The sequence below is a fragment of the Columba livia genome, chromosome 7 (genome assembly GCF_036013475.1).
Source record: "Columba livia isolate bColLiv1 breed racing homer chromosome 7, bColLiv1.pat.W.v2, whole genome shotgun sequence".
Taxonomy (NCBI): Eukaryota; Metazoa; Chordata; class Aves; order Columbiformes; family Columbidae; genus Columba; species Columba livia.
The window spans coordinates 13,937,321-13,956,162 of NC_088608.1; the positions used below are offsets into that span (position 1 = coordinate 13,937,321).

Here is an 18,842-nt window from a genome sequence, read left to right on the forward strand (position 1 = left end):
TTGTCTTGTAGGGGTATAAATGTAATTACTTCAAAATTGTATCTACTTTTGAACATTTATTTGAAACCTTAGTATACACTGTTCCTCTTTTTAAGTGATGCATTTTTATTCTTTTAATTAATTTTTATTGCTACTATTTGCTTAATTTTAAGAGTCACTCTAAAACCAAATTAAAAATAAAAGTGATGCATTAAAAAATGAAACAAAACACACAAAAAACCCACAAAAAAATTAAAAAAAACCAAACAAACAAAAACAACAATCAGCCAAAAAAAAACAAACCAAACCAAAGCAAAAAACAAACCAAAACAAAACAAACAATGAAACAAACAAAACAAAACCAAACCAGAAACAAATACTGCATACCTCTGTGTAAACAGGAAACTGAAGGTAGACAACATGCCCACATGATTGCAACATTAACAACTAAAGCTCCCGCTTTTTTCTGTAGTTTCACAAAGATCCTTGCTGATTCTTAAAGGTTTTACACACCTCCTGTCTACACTGACACTTGACAGAAGTTCAGATTCTTCATGGAGATGTTGCCCATGGAATATATTGTATGATGAAGAAAATGCTCCAGAATTCCCATGTGCACTAGTGGGACCTAGTCCTCAGTGGTTATAATGGTCACTTGGCATTGCCTTTTGCAGGCAGCTGTGAGCATATACTACCTGAGCTGCAGAGGAGCCTGTATGAGCCCATCAACAGTGTAGCCAGCACTACCTCAACTCTGTGCTCAGAATAGTAATTTGTTTTGCACAGCCTTCTGGCTTAGCTTTTGGAGCTGTCTTCTGACCAGGTGGCCAAGTAAAGCCATGTTCCCCTTGTGCAACCACAAACTCACAGACAAGGTTTTCAGACCAAGGTTTAGTGCAGCATCTTTCCTCATCAACCTCTACTTCATTTGGAAGAATGAAACTAACCAAACTCCAGTGTCTTGAAGTCATATTCTGCCCTTTGATTCAAAATCTTAGAGAGGTAAACTCTCAGCTCTGTAATTAAAACTCCTTAGTCGCTGGTAGGAGTCAAATAGGCAATTCCCATATGAGCAACATGTTGTTAATATTAATGTTTAATTCTTTGTGCATATATCTGCACATAAGTAGAAACATTCTTGTTTACTTTCTTGCTCTATCACAGTTCATCTTGTATTATTTCTCTTCTTTGTAGTTTGGAACAATCCATCTTCTAATGAAGAGTCAAAGACAGCATGTCTGAAGCAACCAAGCACTCACTATGAATCTCAAACACCAAGTCAATAGTTCACTGGAATCTGCTGCTTGGAAATCTTCCTTGCAAAAAATGACTTTTGTTGCTAGTGCGCAGCAGTGCATAACATCCAGTGTGAAGGATGTAGGCAAACTGCTGATGTCATATCAACAGTAACAGACACTAAGATCACTTGGAAGCTGGTTAACCTTAGGCGAGATGGTTGGATCTTCACAATATTTGTAAAAGAGCACAGAGCTTGCATACTGGCCAAAATGATCACTGGTGCAGTGACTGTAACTGATACTGTCTAACAAGTGCCCTTGTTGAAAAATAAAAGACTGTGTGACCCAGCACCTCTCTGACAGACATGATATTCCAACAATCCACATCAATCTCCAGTTAAGATTTATTGTCACAACTGACTGACTTGTAGTAAGACACAGGCTTGGAAACACTATGTGTTGCATCTTCCATTGAAATTACTCTATTTTGAAGAGTGGTAACTGTCACTCCACTAATTGTAATAAAAGCCAAGAATACAAAGATTTACAAACATATTGCTTTATTGCTACTGCAACAATGCTTTTGTAATCAACAAAAAACCTACACTGTAAATGTATTTTATACTTTTCCAGGTAGAAGGTTTTATAACATTTTATAAATGTCGAGAAAGGTGGGGGAACACAAGCAGGGGGGAAAAGCTGGAGGAAGTCTGGTCTATTTCTTTATTTTTGTCTCTTGACAACTGCATTCAAGAGATCAGAGTGATATTTGTGAATAAATGGCATGACTTCAAAACTAATAAATTCCTCTGAGAAGGAGAATTGAAGAGGCTTGAGCAATTTGGTGCTAGAGAGGAGGCATTGTAATTGTGAAACAAACAAAAACAGCTTCTGGGCTGTGCTTTAACATGTAGACTCGGGAGCTAAAAAGATATATTTTTGATAAAGTATTTCTGAAGCAGCTTAGGTGGGTGCTTGAAGCAGATTCTGGCTTACACAGTGGTGCTCACTCTTTCTCCAGCAATAGTTCGTCCAGAAGGACATCGATAGTCACTGTCGCCAGAGAAATTAAGAAACTGCAGAATCGTGGTAGCACCTACTTGCTAGGCAAGCCACTGATGAAGAACCCCTGCCAGCAGCATGCAGAGTGCACTGGAAAAATTCTGACTCATCAATGTGCCTTTGCTGTGGTTCTGCAGTCGTTAATACTGAACATCCTGGATCCACCAACACAGCATTTTAAATTTGCTTCAAGCATACATGTATTGTTGCCTTTCTGCTGAGTTTAGGGTGTGGTTTCACATTACAGTGTCCCTGATGCTACTGCAGGCAGTCACCAGAATATGCTTTACTTCTCTGCCCCCCCGTCTGCATTCCCCCCTACCCTCTGGAAACAGTGGTCCTACACTGATGTCATACTTGGCAGTGGGAGTGAGCTGCTGACAAAAGATGGAGGAGCAGAGCTATTATTTTAGCAGCAGCCTCTTGGTACTATGAGGTTACTGTAATGTGAAACTGGATTCTTAGCCAGAATATTTGCCTTTGGGACTATGCGTCTGCTCAAGCAATTAAAGTTAGAGTGCTGCAGGCAGGCAGAATCTGATGCAGTGTGAAGCCTGATGCAACAAGTTCACCCATCTGAGTATTTTTAAACAAACTTGAACTAGCAGTGTGGCTGATATCAGTTCACATAGCTGTGACATTTTTGAAGCTATGTTACGAGATCGAAAACTGAATTTACTGTATCATCGAACCAGAGCCTTAGGCACAATGCCTCTCGAGGCTGCTTATCAGCTGGTGGACCTTATGCATATCCCATTGCCCAAGGCAGAGCCTTAAAACCTCTGGATTATTAGAAGAGAAAGAAATAACATAAGCAGAAATGTTTCATATTTAGGTAGCAGAAAGCTTTCTGAAATGACCACTGCTCTTAGTATTAACCTATTCTTAGCATCAGCCTCCACATGTTAGCTGCTGGTGGATACATCTCTAATTATATACCCTTAACTTAGCTACACTAAAGCAGCTCTGAGACATCACAGCAACTAATTAACATCTTTATTCTGCCCTTTTACAATAGAGGCATTGTCGTTTCTGCTCAGGTCTAAAAGAAACTAATTTTTGAGAAAAGTTTGTTATTCCAGTCCATTTAAATGTTGCTTTGATTCGGGTTCTAGAATGACTGTTCTTTGTCCCTTACAGTAGACTCAATTCCTATTTTTATTTTTTTAGTGGGGCAAAATACCTATTACTACAGTTTCCCTCCAGATAAAACATGGGGTCTCAACTGTGCTATGTATTCCTTGCCTTTCCTTAACTCTTGATCTGCTTGATTTCAGCTGGAGCTTATCACAACACTGTGAATATTTCTATTTGAAAGGTGGAAGAGTTTGTCTTGAGTAAATCTGTAATAAATTTGCTACTTACTTAAGCCCATTTAAAGCCAACAAAAAGTATGTATACACCCAGAAAGGTACAGAGTTTCTTCAATGCTTTGCAAGCATGTTTTATTCAGACATATGATCTAGGCAGAATTTAGCATAAGCTTCTCTCATTGTGGGCTATTTTTCTCCGGATTAGCTGCTCATAAGAAGTGCAAACACTGGCAGCTACCACAGGACAGGTGGCAATCGTTTATGTGGCCACATCACTCTTGCTTTTTTGATGGATGTGTGACTGTCATTCATTTTTCTGACAGACATCCATTTATCCATCAATTTATCTATTACTGCCCATGATTACAAGCACGCGTCTTACTAAAGAACCTGAGCAAATACCTGTATGAACAAATTCCACTCTTCTTGCATTGCTGTAGAAATATGTTGGAAGGAAGTTTCATACAGGTGAAAAGCAATTCAGGGCCTAAAATTTTGGTCTTTATGGTCTGGATCTTAGATTCTGCTTTCAGTAATTAAAGTTATCCCAAATTTTGAGATGGCCTGCAGAAATGAGGTAGTAAGTTGAGCCACTTCTCTGTCTACAGATTTTTCCTCACTGACCCTTGCCCATCTTCTTGCAATTTCTGGGAAAAAGCAACAAACTGGTGATAGCTAGTAATTAAAGTAGCTAAATTTGAACACATGACAGAAGGAAACTTGAATGCTTTCACTTTGTTAGCTTACAATTTAGTGCTTAAGGATAGTGTCCTGTGTTTGTAGAAAAGCAGATCTTGCAGCCGAAAAGTTAAATCCTACTGTTTGGGATTTTTTCCTCTGAGCATGTTCTTATTCAGCACCATGGTGACAAGCTTTCCTGATCCTCAGAATAAATCCTAACAGGGAAGGGGCAATATACCTTTCTCTTTGCTTTACATACTTCCAGGAACCCTCTGAACTGTAAAACCTTTCTATGCCTGCACATCAAAGCTGATTTGCATTTTCCGTGTATGTTGCCTTGTTATAATCTGTATCTGTTCCTTTACCTTGCAGTGGGCTCTCAGCCACATTAAGACATATTCGAAAACCGGTGAGAAAAAAAGAAAAAAGGAGTTAGGTTTATGTATTTAAAAGAGAACTGCTCTTATTATCTCTTTAGGCCAAAATAACAATGTTAATATCTGAGATCCCAAGAGGAGCTAACTGACCTGAAACTGCCAGCCTTGTTCACACGTTCAAACAGACACAGCCTCATTTTCTTTACTTCTGGAGTAGGTACTACTCAGTATGCAAAAGCATGAAGCAGCATAACACAGTATGAATAGACATGGGCTTAGACTCTGCTGTTTGTACTCGTGATGATTAATATTGTACCAGAGCTGTGTGAAAAATGGATTTCTTTGTTTGTCAGCCAACAAAGTAAACAAATGGGAAAAAAATTGGTGACTGAGTAAATATTCAATTCCAGGCATTTAATTTTTTTTGGTCTTCACTTTATTTATTTTTAAAAGCAAAATTTGTCTGAAGACAATTCGAAAAGAAACATATCAAAGTATTCTAGGTAGAAAAAGACAAAAGGAAAGGGCTTGCTTTCTTTGTGAACTCAGTTTACTCAGGCAGTCTGTTGAAATTCTTTTTAATTCATGTGTTAAACTGCAATTATCTTGTGTTTTTTGTGTCTTACTGTTCTACAGCCTTTGCACTGCTAAGAGCCTTGCCTCTGCAGTGTCGCAGCCTGCCAGTCCCGGAGGCTCTTATTGACAGCTGCCCCAGGCTGCCCTCCCCAGGCCTGAGCTTTTGGCCACCCCAGGCAGAGCGCATTGGCCAATGGCACCTGCCCCAGCAGTTGTGTCTTGCAATGAGAGCCGAGTGCATCACCAGCACCTTCTGGTCGAATTTTTCCTTAAAACTAACTCTCACTGTTACAGTCAATGTGTGCCATCAGTTATGGACTCTGCTAGTAACTGTCTCAGCATCCTTTCTGCCATGCCGTGTTTCTGAAATCTTGTGACTGAAATATTATGACAGTTTAAAGTCCCTTTTACCCAGACTCTGAGTGCTTCTAAATGTGATGGGTATGTGTGGGGAAATATTTGCTTCAAATGTAGCATTACTTACCTTTTGAAAAAACAAATTAACAAAGAGCTTCCCATCTCCAACCCACATAACTTTTACCTTTTGGGCTCACACAGTTTGGTTCAAAATTATTTTACAAGCTTCCTTAAAAGCAACTTAACTCACTTTGCAAAATACTAAATAATAAACCATGAAGAAAGATTAAAAATAGAATTGAAGATTTGGGGCATAGGAAAAATGGTTGCCCTGACAATACTGCTTACAAATATAGGTGAATAGGTCTTGGGTCACGATCATCCTTCCTCCTTGCTTTATTTCACAGCTCAGTGCACTACGTCTTGTGATCTCACTGGTGTGAGGTGGCCATTTAAGGGTGATTTCAAACACTGTGTGCAGTTCTGAATATATCACAATTAACAAAACACCTGCTCCAAACAACTGTGCTAATCTGCTAGACACATCCAATGAACATCTTAGGCAATCCTTAACAGCTCTTGTGTTTTTAGCTGGCAGTATGTAATCTGCTGATTGTAAATTTGTCTTTGCTGGGCAATATAAGAGACAATGAGCTGCTATTCACCTTGAAAGCAATCTGCTTACAACTCCTGCCATAACCTTGGTCCGTGGGCTGCTAGGGCTTCAAGTGTGCATTTTGAGGTGGAGGGAGGACTCTCTTTAGCTTTGGAAAAAAACATTTGTGGTTTGTCTGGTCAGTTGCAAAACATAATCTGTATTAACTGGTACACTAACATAATTCAACAAGCAGTATTTTCCACTGAGAGAAGATACTGGATCCTGATAGATTCTGATCTGTGGAAGACACTGCAAGAACCAACAATAAAATAAATAACCAGAAACAGCAGGTGGAGTCATTGTGAAAGGGCTATTACCTTGTCTAGCACACTACTTCTAATCCTCTGCAATATTTGACCCAGTTTGCACAACCATATAAGATGTACCTTGTAACTCCTTCTCCAGTACTGCTTTTTGTAGCTTTCTTGGAGCCAACAGAAAAGAGTGCGAGCTATGGTTTTCTATGCATGAGATGTTATGCACGATGATGATAAACACTTTGCACATTTTCACTTCCTTTCTCATAACTTTGTATCTCATAGTGTTAACAGAACAGGTTTGACCTGCTTGTGTTTATCTGTTTTGTTATTTGTGGGTTTGCTTTATCTGTGTCATCCCTCCGAATTGAAACATTGACTTGGTGCTTCTTGTTACCTCAGATAAAATCTTCATTATTGCAAAATGAATTTCATTCTGCAGTGTTAAAAATTCATAGCTGTCTACATGCATAAGCACATAAGCACCAGACACCGCTCCTGCTGCTACTTCATAAGGCTTCATTGCATGGAGGAGCAAACACAAGGCACAGCTGATGACACAGGATCACAGGACTCTCTTAAGACTTCCTCCAGTCACCTGCTTCTTGACAAAAAATATCTTCCCTTTCTTTCTGAACACCCCAGGGCAGGGACCTGTTGTTGAACAGATCTGCATTTGGTGCCTTCAACATTCAAATGCTTTGTTTTCACTGTTCTTTACCTGTTCTTTATCGCCACCTGCCCCTCCTTGCCCCCCACCCTGCTTTGCAATGCAGTAGCCTTAGTTCTTGATGATGACGGGGCATGGAAATGACAGTGCATGGTCGGTGACTACTTGAGATACCATTTAATCGCTGATCTTTAGCTTATATGCTCTGCCTCCACACATTTACCCTCATTGATGTGACAGAACACCACTCCAGGTTTTCTGAAAGCCACTGCCCCATTTTCTAGAGGACAAAGGATGCTGAGAGTGCCTTTGTGGGAGGTTGGACCCAGACACTTGCAGTTCTTATCTTATTGCCATTCTCCTGTCCAGTGGTGTCATGCAATGGAAGGTCTTACAGGATCTTCTTCACTGCCTTGGCACTTCTTGAGCACCATGGTTGCTCTTGTTAAGGAAGGACAACAATGGTGCACACATTCAGGTACACTTAGCTTTGTTGTAACTATCAAGGTGAAGAAGACATGGAGGATGAATCATACCAGACAGTAACATAAGCATACACCTGAAGCCCCCCTGCATGCTCATCCAGCTTGCACTGAAATCTGGACCACTCAGGCCTTTAACCATGCTCATTTCTTCATCCCAGTTCAGTTATTGACCCTTCCTGCCCGTGGTATCCATGGACATCTCTGCTCTTCCCTCAAGAGAAAAGCTGTATTGCCACAAGAGTTGTGTAATAATCATGCTTATATGCAAACACTATAACCCAAGGTTGTAATTACGCTGCTGAGATTTTAAGGTTTCAGTGAGCACAAAACTCAGGTATTTCTACCTCAAAGGTAGAGGCTCCCACCAGCTGAACTGAAGAGCTGTTCTGGGAGATTTTAGTCCTCTAGGACTTTGTGGGCCACATAGAACAGCTACGACTTCATTTAGGAGAAGGTACCAAAATCCATACATACTATCCTACTCTTCCATAATTCTCACAACACTATTTATTCCATAGCACCTTCACTCCCTGGAATTCCCTATATATGCATTCTCCCCTACTCATTTAAAGTGCTCCTGGATATTATTATCATTGCCCACCAGGCTGAGGGATTTACTAAATGCATCATCCTTGAAACAGGCTGCCTTTTTTTTAAATTTTAATTTTTTTTTTTACCCTTGAGAAGTCAGCAAAAACACTTAATTTCTGCACCACAGAATATATTGTTCCAAAACTTTGCACCCTGCTGATGGGATAGCTGATGTCTCCATCTTACTCCTCTTCTAGTGCTCTCTTCAGAGTCTTTCTCATCTGCTTTTCCTTGCAGAACAGACTTGACAAAAAATTACAGCCTGCATCATCAATCAGTTGAGAGCTCAATGCAAAATAATATGGTCCCAAGTGTGTGAGAGATATTTCCATTCAAAATAAAAAAAGTGTATAATTTTAATACGGGGATTATATACTGAACTTGCAACACCCGTTCTTTATTAAAAAAATAAAGCATATACAATTAATTTTGGCAATAATGGCAAGTTGTCTTCTATAACAATCAGGTTTAATTGTTCATTCTGACACGCTCCAGCATTCTATTAAACACAGATTACTCAGGACTGAATAAATGAATACAAAGTAAGTCAGCCCACTGCTCTGCACACATCAGTGGAAATAATGAATTACATCATTTCATGAAAATTCATAAAGGGCCAGGGAAGGTCAAGAGCTTGTTATAATTTCATGTTGACCATTTGTGCGCCAGTTTTATAGAGCAGAATATGTTCTGGAAATGCCATATTTCTTGTATGAGAGGTCATTTTAATTTTTATACTGGATTTTTTTTTTTCTAAATGAGAATTTTGTATAATTCAGGTGGCAGGATATTTGATTTTAAATGTTTTAAAATTCTACAGCCATATTCTTATTTGCTAAGACATACTTAAAAAGTGATTTTTTGTTGTTGCTCGTTAGTGTGTGATTGATTTTGCTGGTGAACACACAGCAGGAGACATATATCCACCAGCAGAGGGAGTGTGTTGTTGGTGAGGTTTTTTTTTTTTTGTGAGTTGCTTTTGTGTGTGTGCATTTTGTTTTGTTTTCATTATTCTTGCAGAACCTTCAGATCTCTACTGGTAGGAGGACTCTATTTGCTAGATACTAGCGTGCAGTGACAGCAAGATGAAATCCTTGCACTGCTGGTTTCAAATTTACATATATACAAAAACTTATTTGAAAAAATAGCAAAGTTTGTTAGGTTTGTGCTTTAACAGATTTGATTAGTTTGTAAGAAAAAGCACATAAGGATACTGTGCACGTTACTGCCTTATGTACTAATAAACCCTGTGCAGCTATTACGTGGGTAATGTTCTGTAAAAGCACACAGTATATAAATGATTCACATGAACGGTGTTCAGTTTACTAATCCCATCAACCTTCTTGTTCAGTCCAAGGAACAAACTCACGTTTCCCGTAATATCCCAAGTCTATAATTGAATAGATAAAATGTACTTTTCCCTTTACTCATTTTTTGACATTTTTGGAAGTCTATGCATTTGAAAGTTGTTAAATTCCTGGGAAGTGGAAAAGAAGCTGCTACTAATGGTGTTAATGGTCCCCAAAGAAATATTTACCCTCTAGTGCATTTAGGAAAGTATTGAGAGCTCTAGAATACACTATGTAAGATTTTCATCAGGCTGAATGCAGGTCATTCAGATAACCATTTAAAAATGCATATCAAATAAAATTAAGAGCTCAAACTGTTGCTTTGCACAGGAATATGACTGTAAATTACAACAGAATTATCAGTACTATTTAGGTCTGTACACACAGGAGTTGATCCAAAGTCTCTTGAAATCATCAAAGCTCTTTACTGGCAATGGAAGCCCTAATACCAAACCCCTACTTATCTGGGGAAATCCCAGTCCTTTGTGCATTATTTTTACCATTTATATTTCAACACGCTGTGGCCCTACACTGACAGCCTACTCTCCCTTTCTCAGCTTCCCACTGTATGCACACATGGTACCAGACAATTGGGCATGGATTGACTCTGAAGCTTTCATCAAATAGTCTCTCAGTTCCGTGGGGAGAATGCCCAGTAGTATATGCCAGCATGAGAAAGGATGTTCACTGTGCCCTACAGCAAGAGATCATCTCCTCCCCAAAGGAAACACAAGGCTGCACATTTTTGTAGCACAGATATCGCTTTAAAATGTGGCCACATGCATTTCAGGGTCTGTGGCTCTCTAGAACAGATGGGGCAGTGTCACGATTTCTCTTATCTTATCCCCGTACATTCTCTTTGCCTGTATAGGCCACCAACAAATCTGTCAAGGTTTAAAGCAAGACTACAATAAACTGTGGCAGATGCTCTCTGTTACCCCCTTAGATTGAAAAGATCATAAGGAAGATAAGGAGGAAAGAAGAGAGAATTAGACTTCAAGTTGGAAGGGTTTTAAAAGGCTTTACTTACGCTACTAATAAATAGATAAAATATACAAAATATACAAAACCAATCTTGTATGCCTGATATGGAGTTGGCATCACTCCAGCGGCGGTAGAGCTATGAGCTGGCTTGGCTCCAGCAGCTGCGGGGCAGGCACCCAGAAGTCATGGGCAGGACTTCACAGCAAACCAGAAACTGCATTCAGGGTTGCAGGGCCTCGAGCCTAGCATCACAGACATGGGTGACAGGGTCCTCTCCGGATGCCGGCCATGGTCGAAGAGAGCAAGACCCTCATGACCTCTGCTCTTATATAGGGGGTATGATGATTATGGGATTAAATACTCGGTCAGGTTTAGTCACCTGTCCTGTCCGCCTCTCCTGTAAACATGTCCCATGATCAGTTAACTTTGGTTACTACAGTAATAAATCTAAACATTTAATTACTATTAAACATTTAGCTTCTTCAGCATTCCATTGGTCATCTTATCAGCTCTGAGCACAGTGTTCGAGAAAAAAAAAAGTGCAGCTAACTTCAGGAAAGCGCAGTTATTGAGAAGAATTTAGGTGAAAGGAAAATTCACTGAAAGAGAAACTGGTCTTGTTTTTAACAAAACCAGCACAGGCAGCTTCATGGCCCAACGAAAGGAGCACAGGCTCAGCAAAGTTACAAGAAAATGTGTTTGGGTGAAGGGGACTGGGACTATCACACAACTATAGTAGGTAATTCTCAGGTATCTCAGGTCTGAATAATTTCCTACTATTGGGGTTTAAGAGAAGGCTTGAAGGAAAACTGTGTAGCATCTGCCTAAAATGGGAGGTCTCTGAAACATTCTTCTGAAGCATCTGTCTACTGATAGGCCACGTAACACACAGGTGTGTGTCCTGATGACAATACCAATGCTTTAAAGGGAAGCTGCGCCAGATGTGGAGCTGAAATTCACTTAGGCCAAGTTTCATACCACTAGGCTAGTAAAGACATCACTGTCTCTTTTACTTTCTTTGCTAAAGTTTGTCTAATGCCTCCAGAGATGCCAGTAAGTGCATGAAGGGTTTCTTCAGAAAGTTATGCCAATGTTCAGGATGCAAACTGATGATAATTGCAATTTTTCCTGTAAGCTGTTTCCTCTTCTGTATCTGCCACTAGCCACTATGAGCACCCATCTGCAGGTTGTCTGAGGACCCTGACTTTGGGATATAGCAAACACTGCTTCAAACTCTATAATCCTATCTATTCCAGAAGGCTGTTTCTTTCACCCTGGACCAGAGCAAATCTTGAAGCAACTCAAAACTGGATTAATCAAACAGAAAACAAGCACAATGTTGTGCCACGACAAAAACAAACAAACAAAAAAACACACCACACGTACAAGTGATCAAAAGGCACTTCTGCAGTACAGGATCCTGAATCCAAGTTATGTTTCTCCTCCCTCATACACTATATCATGTATTCTTTCATTAATTATGATCTCACATTGTGTAATCTTAAAGTGATTAATTACTTCATTCATACACAGTGGGCACACAAGCTCCAGTCATTAGCAATGCCATGTGTTCAGTTCATGCCACAAATCTTTAAATAGAGTTTTGGTCTGCACATAATGCTGGTGTCTTCTGTAGTATCTTGTACAGACGTTTGGAAGTCCTTTCATGGAAGACAGGCATACTGCTCATTAATTTTCTAGCTGTTTATCAGTCATACTGTCAGGTCCCCATTATTTCAATTGCATGACTACAATAATTAGTGTCTTTAGACCTCCTTAGCCTTGCTCCAGGCTATGGTGCTGACTTCTGTGGGGTTTAAAGGTTATTCCATATGAATGTGTGGTTATTTATCTCCTAGGTGTTGTATTTTTAATCTTTAGTGAGGGTTTTCTACCTGCTTTAAACCAACTTACAAAAAATAACATGCATCTCAGAGGCACCAGAGCTTCCAGCTGAGGAAGCTAAGTAGGAATCATCTCACATTATTATATTCAGATTCATTAGCTGGATGGCCTGGTAGCAGTGAAGCAAATCACAGAATACCTGGACGAGTAGAATGTCAGTTTGCTAACTATGCTTGACTGATGCTCAGAATCTATCTCTTCATTTTTCATAATGTCTCACCTTCATTCACAAACTGAACAGATGTCTACTACAAAATGCACACCAAGACACTGACAGCAAACCAAGAAGATTACATCAGGTTGAACATATATCCATTAAAAATTCCAACCCTTACCTCTACTCATTAATTATCAACTTTAACATCCTCATAATCCGAACTCATATTACAAGCTTCAGAACTTGTCCCTGCAAAACACTGTGAACATTACAGCATATTGAGTATTCAGCCATTATAAATTCCTTATCATGAGTATTGCCATGAGAGTATCTCCTTTGCGGGAACAGCAAGATCAGGTGATTGCTTAACACATGCCCCCCCGCAGCTGCTCCCATCACCTCCCTCGTGCAGGACAGTCCTTCCAAGTGGCGTAGACCCCAGAAACCTCTGAGCGCTGCCTTCTCAAGTCATCACCTGCATCCCACCGTCTCCCAGGGCCACCGCAGCCACGGCATCAGCATCTCCCCGAAGGCTGCAGGTGTCCTGCATTTCCTCAGTTTCAGAGTTAAGGACCCAAGGGCTCAGCCCGCCCCTGACAAGCTTCCTGGGAGCACAAAGCCCGGGACACCCCACAGCATCCGCGGGTGTCACGGCCCGGGGCGCGGCTCACGGCCCCGTCCCTGCTCGTCTCCATCGCCCTCCCACCTGGGAGCCCACACGGTCCCCCCGAGCTCCGCTTCCCGCCTCTCCGCAAGCACAGCGCCGCCACGAGTTCCCAGACTCGAGGCTCCTTCTGGCGTCTAAATGAACTTTTAATTACCGACGCGGGTGTTCAGAGAAAAAAAAAAAAAACAAACTGAGCACACTCTTCGTGAGGCGCCCTTCTTCCCCGCCCAGGGTCTCTTTCGTCCATACGTCCTCGGCTATCCTTGCTGTCGCTGCGCGTTACACTCGGCACCTCCCCAGCCCGTCGGCGAGGCGAACGGGCCGGAACGGCGTCCGCCGGCCGCTCTGCGCTGCCCCCTGCTCCGGGCGGGCTGCGGCCCCCGGGCTGTCCCTGCTCCGCGGGGCTGGCCCGCGGGCCGCACCCGCGCGCAGGGCACCTCGCGCACGGAGCGCGACCGCGCAGCGGCACGCGGACTCCCCTGCGCGCGCCGGGCCGTTGCCAACGGCTGGAAGCGGCCGTTGGGGGCACGCGGCGGCTCCCAGCCCCCGCCACAGCCCCGCAGCGCGGCTGGGCACCAGCGGGACCGGCACCACGGGGTTCGTTCCTGAAAAACGTTTCTCACAAATATTCGTAACGAGCCCTGGGGCTGGGTACTGCACCGGCTCCCTGCCCGTTCTGTTCGAAGCTACGCTGGGCATCTTCATGTTGGAATGATTTTTTTAGGCTTTGCCGGTTCTGTAGCAAACCTTGCTGGCCTACTGCTGAGCAGAAGATAGTATTAATGACCTAAAGTAGGTTTGCTTTCCTAACTAGTATTTATTTTAAATGCTTTGTTATTACCACGGGAAAAAAAAAAAAAAAAAAAAAAAAAGAGAGAGAGAAGATTTATAAAAATCAACCACCTGAAATTAAAGCTTATAAATTTGATTAAAAACATAGGCGGGAGTGAACTTATGCACTTCTGTGGAAGAGGTAGTCTACAAAAGAGCAGTGGGAGACTTAATCTCCTAAAAGCTGCTATCCAGCTCTAGACAAGCACTTGAAATGCTTCCAGAAGTCGCCTGAGTGCTGTGGGTGTTTTCCATTGTCAGGGATAAACCAGCAAGACACTGACATGAAGTGGTTTACTGCTGTAATTATGGCCAGTGCACTGTTCCATTTAATTTTCCTTTATGATCAAAAGACAAAAAGCAGCTATAAAAATGAAAAAGAAAAGAAAACTGAACTAGAACCACCAGCCTTGCAGGGTTTTGAATCCTTGTGACATGCCTCCTGACTGTAAATTGCAAGATAGGAAATATCTAAAGGGTTTGATAGATTATTTAACTGGCTTGTGTTTTCTGTGAAACAAGCTGAAAACATACGGGGAGAGTCCTTTCCTCAGTTTCTTCACTTTTAAGTTTCTGACTGGCCTACGTGAGTTCCAAAGAAAATAAAACAATTTCTGTCTAAGCATGTACCAAATAAATTTGTTGGAGTTCGATTCTCCAGTGAACATCAGAATTTACTATTGTAAACATACAGTGGTGAAAAAACAAGGAGGGGGTAACTTGTAAATTATATCGAAGCAGGTTCATAATTATCTTCAATATGTCATTCTAAACATGGCACATGAGGAGGCAGGGTAGAGAAAAGCTGAGTATCTCATTAGATTCTGGACTGGAAATGGACTCTTCAAACCTCTTTATGAACCTGCTCTCTCTAAACAATAAATTTTGATGATTAAAGTTATGGCAGCTCATCTCTGATTTTTGTTTATCCTCAAATACAAGAACTCTGCTTATTTATATATAGATTGATTTTGCAACCTAATTGTGCTGATGAGATGACATACTAAAATTCTACCTAATAAGTGCACCATTTGATTGCATGTGTTTTAACCCTAGTTAACCACGCTTTGTCTAATTAAGTAATTGGGTTATTTACATAAAGTGTTGAAATCTAAATGCTGTTCTTCAGCATGATATAATTTTGTACACCTAAGTTGTCAGAACACTCGTATTACTTTGTTCTTGAAAAATTAAAAAAGGTTTTCAGCATCTGCAGCAAAAATAAAATGTATTTGAAATGCATAAAAATATTATAAAAAACAGGACTATTCAATGAATAAAAATCCAAGCAGGAGGTGCAAGATTTTCAGACAGTAATCCTAAGTGCAGCTGGGAAACTGTATGAAAGGTTAACAGGGGATGAAAGCGGTCTATATAAGAACAATCTGTGTGAGAAAGTAGTCAGGAAAGCATTTATGGTTAGCCCCTTTATACAAAGGCAATGACACTATAATTGTATGTTACTGAAAAGCATACTGTCATGGCAGAAATAAGGACAATAAAAAAGTGGTGCTTCATTTGTCATTAAAACATAGGAATCCTGTTTTACCCAGGGGAATATCACCTGGTTCCAGAGCCTGACTCTGTTTCTGTTGAAATTAAAAGCAAAGCTGCCATTAATATTGATAATATAAGGCAGTAGGCTAGTGAACATAAAAGCCAGTGCTCTACACATGTATTTAAAAGGTGTAAGTTCAAACTGAAACTCTTTCTTCGTATTCCTCCTTCCTTTTGAAATACAGCAGTGTGAGAACCCAGATGAAAACTACTCTGAATTCTGTGAGTGCAGGATACAGAAATGAAATTACTTGGCTGCAGAAAATATTGGAAAAAAGCAGAGGTTTCAGCCCCACAAAATGCTGTAGCAATTTGACTAAAATAGATTCCAGAGCTGAGATGGGCCTGTTTGAAACTATGCTTTGCAAAATCAAACTCTCAACCAATAGTGTTTACAGTTTATGCAGTAATTGTTTTGCTTTACATAGCACTGGAGGAAAAAACACCTGGAATTCTCCTCTATTACATATACTGTATTATGCTGGTTCTTACAGTATGGAAGCACACAGAATGAAAATACAAAGAAGGGCAACAAAAATGGTCCACAGAAATGAGAGATATATGAGCTAACATGTAGGGAGCTAAACTAATATATGACTGGGAGAAGAGCAGCCTCAGGGGAGACATCATCAAAGTCTATAAATACCTTCTACAGTCTATAAACACATTCAAGGTAACCATAAAAATAAAGGATAGAAATATAAAGCCTCAGAAGATGGCACGACAAAGATCAATAAGGTAAAGCTAGAGAGGGAAGAAGTTTAAGGTAAAACATTGGGCAACAGATGAACTTCAAATAGGCCTGGTAATTAGATGCTGTCCCTACTGATAGTCCAGAGCAAGGCTGAAGTCATGGCCATTATATTTTATAATAGATGCACCTCTGAATTTCAGGATGACTAAAAACAGAATGGGCCTTTTTGAACCAATGTCTAGACAAAGAATTAATAACATGGGTTTGTTTTTAAATGCAAGATAAATATATTTCTTTTATACAGAAATCCATTATGGAGTGCATGAAGTGACAAAAGAAACAGGTTATTTTTAAGAGCTTTTCAAGATGAGCAACAGAGTGCTTACCTTCCTGCCCAGATGTATCGGAGGGGCACTGTCATACTCATTCTCACCTCTTCATGTTTCTACTTCTGGGTTTTGGTGGGCAGGCTGAATCCCCAGCCTGTAAAGATAAAGCTTACGAAGAATCTGAGAGAAGCCCTAATCCTATTGAAGTCAGTAGCAAAACTTTGGTTACAGCAGATACAGGATTTCACCCTATGGTTTGTATTTCTGTGAAGGTACTAATTAATTTTGCTATAATATTTGCCTTTTTAGGGCATGAGTTTGTAGAAACCTGTAGGAGAGCTTCTTTGCTGCTGTACCAAGATGAGAGACAACAAACAAGCCCAATCTTCCTTGGATTTCAGTGGCAAAGGATGAGGTGTATGGCTCTGTCCTAAGCAAGAGTAAGTGAAATACAGACAAGAAACTTCTCCTTTCCCTGTCTTTCCACGAGACACAGATACATGAACCAAGTCTGTGATACTGAAAAATATATATTTTACATATAATCAAGGTCCTTCCACTTTCCTTTCTATTTGCTGAGGTAATTTACTGGTATCCTCCAGAAGCTGGCAGTTGTCTGTACTTCTTTCAGGAGTTGAGACTCCTCAGGAATATGTACAAGCTACCTTTGAACTAGGTTATGCTGGATTCCATATAATAGTTTGACAATGACATACATTGGTTTCTGACTTGTGCATAGAGCCGCTATCGATTCACAGGCTGCGGCTGCTCATAATCTCAACAAGAAACAAACAATAAAAATTTATTGTAATAATAACTGATGGAGTTACTGAACACAGGCATTCCCCACTGAGTTCAATTTGAGATATCAGTGCATGTACACTGTTAAAATCTTAAAATTAAGAACGACATGTCTCAAATTGGTAAGCCAAATCAATGGACTAGTTTGACTGAGTTGATCTTAATCTGCTTCCCAAGTTCACTCAGCTAGTATTTGGCAGAAATATAAACTCTGTAACTACCAAGCACTAGAATAGGTTCACCTACTTTCTCCTGATAACCAAAGGACAACTGCAAAAATGCTATCAGCTGAAAGTTGGAAGGAGATTTAAAAAGAGAAAAGTAGCAATTTCCAGTAGTGAAAACAAAGTTTGTGAGTAGTAGAAATGAGAGTAAGATCAAAGTTGGAAGAGAAATAAGAAAGCAGGAGACACAGTCAGAGATGACAGGAGATAAAATATATGAGTCATTGAGCAACAGAAATGTAGCTATTTTAAATTCTGCACTGTGATAAAAGGAAGGGTTCTATTCTGACTAACCTTTTTATTCTTTTCTCAAATTACACGTCAGAATGCAAATATTTATGTATGCATCAGTATTGCAATCTTCAATATTATTTTCAGAAGAAACATTCCCTTCTGAAAATGAAGGTTAATAATAACACTTTATGATTCTGACTGAAGAACTTCAGTTTAGACAGTTGGGAAACATCAGAAGCTTGGTAACTTCAGCTTCTTCCCAGCCAAAAATAGAGTTCTGTACCGGTCATAACTGGTCAAGATCAATGGTCAAATTTTGCTTATAGTAAGCATCAGTCACAAAGAATTAGGGAGAGAACAGGTTGCCAGAATGCAGTCAAAGTAATTCTAAAGTTGATTCTGCTGGGATTTGGTTCTTCTCAGTTTAATAACAATTCTTTAATTTCTGTTTTGCTAAAACACTGACATAATAATTGACACAGTAAATTATGGAAGTCAGCATTTAGCAACAAATTAGGAAAAACTGTCTCTTCTGAGAGTGGTTCTGCCTTTGCCTCAGATTAGGGACTCATGAGAGTCACCTATTCCAGATTACTTTTTTAGGCTTCTTCCCATTTGGACCAAAAGGATATGATTTAGAAGTGAAGGACTAGTCTCAAATACCAACATAATAAGAGGGAAGTTGCTTACCCAGCTAGTACCTTACTTTAAATTCTGCTTCTGTTTTGGATGCATTCCTAGCTGTAGGGAACTCTTAAATTGCCAGGATTAACAATCCTAAACTCTGAACTGTTACAGTATTCCATTCTTAAAAACAAAATGAAAAGGAAAGATGATACTGGTCCAGGTAACAGTTTGATGTTTAG

At 40.2% G+C, this 18,842-nt stretch overlaps 1 long non-coding RNA gene across 1 annotated transcript in view; it reads left to right on the forward strand.

The window, feature by feature from the left end:
• Nucleotides 1–13,136: 13,136 nt before the first annotated feature.
• LOC110366121 (uncharacterized) overlaps nt 13,137–18,842 on the forward strand; it is a 101,388-nt gene continuing 95,682 nt past the window's right edge. The window contains exons 1-2 of the long non-coding RNA XR_010473908.1: nt 13,137–14,098; nt 17,027–17,157. This is a non-coding gene — a long non-coding RNA (uncharacterized LOC110366121). The remainder of the gene's footprint in view (nt 14,099–17,026; nt 17,158–18,842) is intronic.